Here is an 8,313-nt window from a genome sequence, read left to right as displayed (position 1 = left end):
GATGGGGTTTTGGCGTGGATGTCCTTTCTGTTTGTTAGTTTTCCTTCTAACAGTCAGGACCCTCAGCTGCAGGTCTGTTGGAGTTTGCTTGAGGTCCACTCCAGACCCTGTTTGCCTGGATATCAGCAGCGGAGGCTGCAGAAGATAGAATATTGCTGAACAGCAAGTGTTGCTGTCTGATTCTTGCTCTGGAAGCTTCGTCTCAGGGCTGTACCCAGCCATGTGAGGAGTGAGGTGTCGGTCTGCAACTCAGTTGAAAATGCAGAAATCACCCGTCTTCTATGTCACTCACACTGGGAGCTGGAGGCTGGAGCTGTTCCTATTCGGCCATCTTGATTGTGCCCCCTCACTACAATTTTTAAGTTTTGTTTAAAGAGGTTTCACTTTGAGTATGAGGATGGAAAAAATCAATGAAAAGGGAGGAGAGGAGGACAGTTATTACAGGTAAAACAGCACCCCACAATTTTAGTTATTATTTTTATTAAAGTGTAATTTTGTGTTTTTGAGACAAGGTCTGGCTCTATTGCCCAGGCTGGAGTTCAGTGGAGCTATCTCAGCTCACTGAAACCTCCACCTCCTGAGCGCAAGTGATTTTCATGCTTCACCCTCCCAAGTAGCTGGGACTACATGCATGCACCACCACGCCTGGCTAATTTTTGTATTTTTTGTAAAGACGAGGTTTTGCCGTGTTGCTCAGGCTGGTCTTGAACTCCTGAGCTCATGTGATCCACCTGCCTGGGTCTCCCACAGCACTGGGATTTCAGGCAAGAGCCACTGCACCTGGCCTAAAGTATAACTTTTCTGGCACCAATTTTACTTGAATATGAGGGCAGTATGTTTAACATTTGATCTTAACAATAACAATTACCCTTCATTATATACAATTTACCAGACACATTTTGCGTATGTGACTTCATTTGATTCTCACAACCTCTCTAGGAGACAAGTGGTATTTTTAGTACCATTGCAGTGAAGGAAACTGAAGATAAATAGTAACCTTTAAGGGAGGAGACCATGCCTCACATTGTCTTATGCCCAATTTCTGCCTCCAAAGAAAGAAGAAGTTGTAACTAAAAGGGAGAAATAAAATCTACAGGTATACAGCCTGGCACCATGCCCTGGGCCTGGTTAAAGATCGACCCCTGACCTAACTGGTTATGTTATCTATAGATTCCAGACACTGTATGGAAAAGCATTGTGAAAATCCATGTCCTATTCTGTTCTGTTCTGATTACTGGTGCATGCAGCCCCCAGTCACATACCCCCTGCTTGTTCAATCGATCATGACTCTCTCATGCAGACCCCCTTAGAGTGGCAAGCCCTTAAAAGGGACAGGAATTACTCACTCGGGGAGCTCTGTTTTTGGAGACCTGAGTCTTGCCGAAGCTCCCAGCCGAATAAAGCCCTTCCTTCTTTAACTGGGTGTCTGAGGGATGCTGTCTGCAGCTTGTCCTGCTACACCTTGAGCCTTACAGCTGGTAAATGGAAGAGCCAAGATGTGACTCCATGTTTGGTTCCAAAGAAAGGGTCTCCCAGCCAAGTGCGATGGCTCACGCCTGTAATCCCAGCACTTTGGGAGGCCGAGGCGGGCGGATCACCTGAGGTCAGGAGTTTGAGATCAGCCTGACCAACATGGAGAAACCCCATCTCTACTAAAAATACAAAATTAGTTGGGCATGGTGGCACATACCTGTAATTCCAGCTACTCAGGAGGCTGAGTCAGGAGAATCGCTTGAACCTAGGAGGCAGAGGTTTCAGTGAGCCAAGATCGCACCGTTGCACTCCAGCCTGGGCAACAAGAGCGAAACTCTGTCTCAAAAAATAAAAGAAAAGAAAAGAAAAGAAAAAGGGCCTTACTTCTTTTCCTTTCTCTCCTTTCCTTTCCTCCCTTTATTCCTTCTAAATTTTTATTATAGAAAATTGCAAACATACCCAAAAATAGCAAAATAGTACAATGAATTTCCATATAGACTCTCTCCAACTTCAACAAGGATCAACTTTAGGTCAATCTTTCAACTCTATCTCCCACCTCCCCTTTCACCCCCAAGTTTTTTGCACAAAATTTGCAAGATCACATCATTTCAGCCATCAGCCCGTAATATTTCAGTGTGTATTTCTAAAAGATGAGGACTCTTATTCTAAACACGACCACGATATTGTCATTACCCTTAAAACAACAATGACTATATTATCCAACATCCAGATAGTCTTTGAAACTTCCCTGATTATCTCTAAGTTTAAACATTGGTTTGACTCAGATTCCACATTGATCTATTCCTCAGATCTCTCTTAATCTGCAGATTTATTGTCTATTCTTTTTTTTCCCTTGAGATTTGTTGAAGAAGCATGCTTGTCCTGAGCGTTTTCTGCAATCTGGATTTTGATGATTTCATCCCCGGGTGCTGCTTGGCATGCCCCTCTGTGAATTATTTTCTTACTTTTTAAACACGTTTTTGCTGTGCTCCCACTGTGTTTAAGGTGGGAGCACCTGAGGCTTAGAGTCTAAGGAGGGACACAAAAACCAAGCAAGGAAACAGATACAAAATTTTATTTGTATTATTTTATATAATATGTAAATATGTATTGCTTATGATATAAATATAACTCTATTTGTCTTCAGAATATCATGAAGTAAAAGCTCTTTTTTTAAAAAAAATTCACCAGGTGCAGTGGCTCACGCCTGTAATCCCAGCACTTTGGGAGGGCGAGGTGGGTAGATCACCTGAGGGCAGGAGTTTGGGACCAGCCTGGCCAAACCTGTCTCTACTGAAAATACAAAAAATTAGCTGGGTGTGGTAGTGTGCACCTGTAATCCCAGCTACTTGGGAGGCTGAGGCAGGAGAATCACTTGAACCTGGGAGCGGAGGTTGCAGTGAGCCGAGATTGCAACATTGCACTCCAGCCTAGGCAACAAGAGTGAAACTCCGTCTCAAAAAAAAAAAAAAAAAAAAATAGTACCAAAGAAGGCATTGTGATGTCAAAGAGAACCAGACAGGTTTCAGGTTTTCCCTCTCAAGTCAACTATGTATGACCTTGAGGGAAGCTATGTCCCTTACTACCTCTGGGCTTTGGGGTCCTCTTCTTAAAATGCTAGGTGTTGACTAAATGAGTGTTTTTCCAATCTTCTTAAAGCAATGGAAACTTTACGTCCCCTGCATGAACTCTCGCCCTGAATCCTAATATATAAAACAGCTAACAGGGGAGTTTCCCTGGGTGAAGTAGGGGAGAGCCATTAGATCCTGCCTGCTCTCACTCTCTGACCCTAACTTTCACATCCACCTCTCACCCCCTAGGGCAGCCACTGAGACACTTCTCTAGAACCTAGGTCTCCATGGACCAGTCAAAACCACTGTATTAGATAATGTTTGATGTTCTTCTAAGCATCACCAAACCATGAAAGATGTGGGTGAGTAATACCTCAGTTTCTGCAGTGGGGTTGGAGCTCTGTGTACGTTACTCTGTGTGTGTGAATTTATCTATCAATGGAGGTATGATGTGCCAGAGCTGAAATACTCTATTCCAATCTCCCTTTTTAGTCAGCCCTCCTTCAGTTGCAAGTGACAGAACCCAATTCAAACTTGCTCATGCATAACAGGGAAGTTATTAGTACATTTCACTAGGAAGTCCCTCCATATATTTGGCTTCTGGCCACGAGTTCAAGAGGTACCATCATGCTGGTCCTTTCCCCTTCTCCATTCCTCCACGGTCTGCACGGCTTTCTTCTCTGGCAGATGTTCCTCATGTCATGGCCAACAACAGCCCCAGGCTTACTTCCCACAGCCCAACAACCTCACTGGAAAGAGGGGGCCTCTTGCTTGGTAGTTTCGATAAAAGTCCGGCATGCCTACCTTCACTGGCCAGGTGTGGACCATGTGCTCATCTCTGAAACAGTCACCATGGCTGGGAGAATTTGGAATCTTAATTGGCCATCTTCAGCTGCCTAAGCCATATGGCTTAGGCAGGAGGATTCCTTAAGAAACATTGAGATGCTAATATTTAAAGAATGGGAAATATTCTCAAAAGATGAACACTCTACTTAAAGTGACCATATAACTTATCCAGACCAGAATAGTTTAGAGAGTGAAAAGGGGCGCCATTAACCATCACAGTGGGATGAACACATGTAAACTAGTAAACTGTTTTGGGCAACCTGGAACTTGTGGTCATCCTAACTATTTCCCTCAGAGAAGCTAAATGACTTTGCCAAGGTTCTCAAGCTAATGAGTGAGAGAAATGGCTGTAGAACTGATTCCAGTACTTTCTGTCAAAAGGTCAGTGTCAGCCATGAGAAACTTGTTTCTGTGGTAGACTTGTCTCACAGAATAGGGTGTGAGAGTAGATTTTATGGAAAAATCAGACCTTTGATGAAATTAGGCCAAGTGAGGAATCCTTTGTAGGGTCATGTCAGTGACCATCTGTAACAACTTTCCATCGTTGACATGTCTGGATTGCCTGTGTTAAAATATTTTGGGTGCACAGACATATTTATCCCCAAATGGTATGGTATTATCAGTGGTTAAAGAGTGTGGGTTTGAACCCAGCTCTACCACTTAGGAGCTGTGTGACTTTGGGCAAATTACTTAACCTTTCTGAATCTGTTTCCTTGTCAGTGTCAGGTCCTGCCCTGTCTGCAGCCACCCACCTGCCCAGGCATTTCCCTGCATCCTGCCCTTCTGTGTTCTGATCAGCTCGTTGCAGTCCTGGCCCTACCTCTAATCAGCTGGTGAGTGGTCAGCTTGTGTGTGTGGCCTCAACACTATATTGAAAAGTGTTAGTAAGTAAACCATAGGGATTTTATAGCATCTCTAGGGAATGTTAAACTGCAGGGAGGAAAAACTGTGAAAAGGACAGTCCAATCTGTAATTAAAAAAAAAAAAAAAAAACAAGTCACGCCATCACCAACTCTCAGTAGTTCACAGAGCTAAAATTCCAAGTCAAAAAGAAAAAAAAAAAGCAATCCAAATATTTTAGTGGATGTCTTTAGCCTCAGACACCTGGTTTCGAAACACACCACCACCTGTGCTGCATTAAACCTGTGAAAAACCCAGGAAGGAAATACAGTGCATGAGGCCAGAAAAGGGTGGGCTCCTGGATCCCTTAGGTCAAACAGCAGGCTGTAAATGACTCTTTTCAAAACAGACACATTACTTCCCAAGATTGCAGCCTGCCACAAAAGAAGGTACACACAGCGGTTGTTCCCAGCAAGGGTTATACTATATGGTTATTAGGGGGAATAGAAGCAGCTTGATTCTCGCCAATGACAGGAAATAAGGTCAAGTAAAGATAACAGGTCTTTGAATTAAAGAGGCTTTAAACACACATCCTGGCCTCATGGCTTTAGTAACGAGTAAGAATTACGGAATGAAGCCTCGGGTTTTCTTACTCCCTTGAAGCTGGGCTCCTGAAACACACCCTCTCCCCGATTAACGTGAAGGAGTCCTGTGTCGGGAAGGCACTGGCTTCCTCATTCATGCCTTTGGCTTGTTTATGTTCTTTCTAAATAGACCTCGCTGCTGCATTGCTAGTGAGCTCTGGGCTGGGATCGTTTCACTAGTTAGAAGTCTCACATACAGCACATTTGATGGTCTCGGTGGTAAATACCTTCAGATTTAGAGGTCAAGATTGTAGGACTTTTGTCTAGATAATGGGGAAGGGAGCTCGCAAACCCCAGCCATCGTGGATCAGTATATTTCTATTTTGCCTTATTGTTCAAGGACAAGGTATCCAAACAGGCTTGACTTAATTCAATGAGACGGAATATCAGTTCAGTTCAGGGAAAATGCAAAAAACCCCAAACATCAAAAGGTTGTTTGTCATGTGGAGAAACACCTGGTTGTGAGTATGGAATCCCCGCCTAATGTGCAGACTGCATTTATGAGATACCCACCTAATTCTCCTGCTCTTGGATAGGGAGGAGGGTGCAGGATGGGAATAGGGAATGGAGGGCAATGGAAACTTAAGTCAAGCAATCCATTATAACATTAAAAAATTAGTCTGGTTTATTTGGCTAGCTAGTGGGCTACACTGGCTCTTCTACAAATAATCCACTGGTTGAACAAACTCAACTTTTCTTTGGATTCTTGTTGGCATTGGTTCCAGTGCATGTGACTGTAGACCTGGGTTAACTCTCTTCCCCCATAACAACTAAAGAAAATGCACACATTCTTCGTACTTTTAAAGCTTTTCTTATCTGATAGTCAAATAGAAAAAAGACCTTGATTTTGACAGCCAAGCCTGGTTGCAACCTACACTGCACTCTGTCGCCCAGGCTGGAGTGCAGTGGCGCAATCTTTGTTCACCGCAGCAACCTCCCGCCTCTTAGGTTCAAGCAATTCTCCTGCCTCAGCCTCCTGAGTAGCTGAGATTATAAGCGCCCACCACCATGCTCGACTAATTTTTGTATTTTAGTAGAGACCGTGTTGGTCAGGCTGGTCTTGAACTCCTGACCTCAAATGATCCGTCTGCCTTGGCCTCCCAAAGTGCTGGGATTACAGGCGTGAGCCACCGCATCCAGCCAAGAGATAATAGCTTTTCATTGCTTGGTCTCTATGATCTCTCGTAGCTCACATATGCTCTCATCGGCTTCATGGAGAGTCTACAAATTTATAAAATGTTAATATTATCTCTATTATGTAGGGAATGGTTTGAAACCTTTTTGAGTTTCTTTGCTGTTGTTTGATTTGAAATAGATCTTTGGTTCCTTGGTTTTTATCTGAATTAAAAGCACAACTCTAGGTTCTTACAGTTCTGCAGTATTTAAAGATTGTTTGTATGTAGAGAATAACTTTTTTTCTTTCCACAAAGCAACCCATGTTCATTGTTTAAGAAAAGTAGATGAATATTTGCAAAAAGAAGAATATAACAGGTAATTCTGCCTCTCAAAGATGATTACTGTCCACATTTTGGTGATTTATTATTGCACATGTTTTGTAACTTTTCACCTAATTATATATCAAATATCTTTTCTCATCATTAACTGGCCTTCAATGTCATGTTTAATGGCAACAGAGAATTCTATCCACAGGCACCTCATTTATTTAAGTAATCCCCTATTATGGGCCTTCAGACTGTTTCCAATTTTTCCACTATCAAATAACATCATTGTTAAATAAACTCCAAATCATCAAATCCCAAGATGTGGTTTCCAGTTTCTGGGCCTTCATGTCATATCTGCTCAAACCTGTAGGTTTTTCTGAAAGTTAGAAATTCCCTGCATCTCAAACTAGCACCAAGGATACCCCTTCAAAAGGTTGAGATGTGAAATTCCTCTCTTGTTCCCAGCAAGAAGAGGCAAAATTGGGGTCATTTTCATGACAGCCATTACTGTGTATGAGGTTCTACAGTAAGGCACCACCCCTTCACATTTTTCCCTCATCGCAGGCCATTTCCTCACTGCAGCAGCAACCTCACCTTTCATGGGGATGTCCAAATGTGTCATCCCAATAAACTGTCCCTAAGATAAGGAAAAAGTTCACACACATGTGCTCTGTGCAATGCTCTAGTGCCTTCAGACAATGTCTCACTTTCTGTTCTGGGAGAGAATTGACTGGGTGAAGCCTTTTCCTCTTTAACTGGACTTGGATTCATTTGAAAGATGTAGACATGACTTCACGGGCAGGTGAAGACAGGTTATTTATCCAGAAGTGGAGGCTTCAAAGGGATTGGGAAGTATGGATGAACTGCCTAATAAAGAGAAATGGCTCAGGAGAGCACAGGAAGAGTTCATGGGAAACCCTGGTCAGCTTCCCAAGCCTAGTTATGACCTGTTAATCCTGGGCAAAACTGCCAGGTGAGTAAGGGTTGTCTTCTGCTCTTCTCCTTGCCTTCTTGCTGCTGCAAGCACTTAGGAGCATCATGGACTCCGTGGGTACCTAGGGCTCTTGCTGAGCCAGCTCTTCAGGCCAACTTTTAGAGTAGCCCCTCAATATTGGTTAGAAATAGGTCCATCCCCTGTCCCAGAGGAGGAGAATATTTGTCTTTCTTTTGGCAGACAGAGGTCTGCAGGAACACAAAGATCACTGTGGTGATAAGATACCTTCTTGTGAGTGAAGCTGGTATTTGAAGGAGCTTTGGGTGAGGACTACCTAGAGGAATCACTAGGAGAGTTGCCAGATAAAATACAAGACACCTAGTTAATTTTTTTGTTTGTTTGTTTTTGAGACAGGGTCTTGCTTTGTCACCCAGGCTGGAGTGCAGTAGCATGATCATAGCTTACTGCAACTGCCATCTCCTGGGCTCAAGTGATTCTCCCATCTCAGCCTCCCAAGTAGCTGGGACTACAGGCAAGTGCCACTGCATCCAGCTAATGTTTTT

General features: G+C 43.3%; 1 pseudogene; it reads right to left on the bottom strand.

The window, feature by feature from the left end:
* Positions 1-5,472, bottom strand: part of LOC105506283 — a 39,366-nt pseudogene extending 33,894 nt beyond the window's left edge.
* Positions 5,473-8,313: the final 2,841 nt, after the last annotated feature.

Source organism: Colobus angolensis, unplaced genomic scaffold (assembly GCF_000951035.1).
Source record: "Colobus angolensis palliatus isolate OR3802 unplaced genomic scaffold, Cang.pa_1.0 Scaffold134, whole genome shotgun sequence".
NCBI lineage: Eukaryota > Metazoa > Chordata > Mammalia > Primates > Cercopithecidae > Colobus > Colobus angolensis.
Note: the sequence above shows the minus strand (reverse complement) of the source record. Positions and strands in the feature narration are given on the sequence as shown.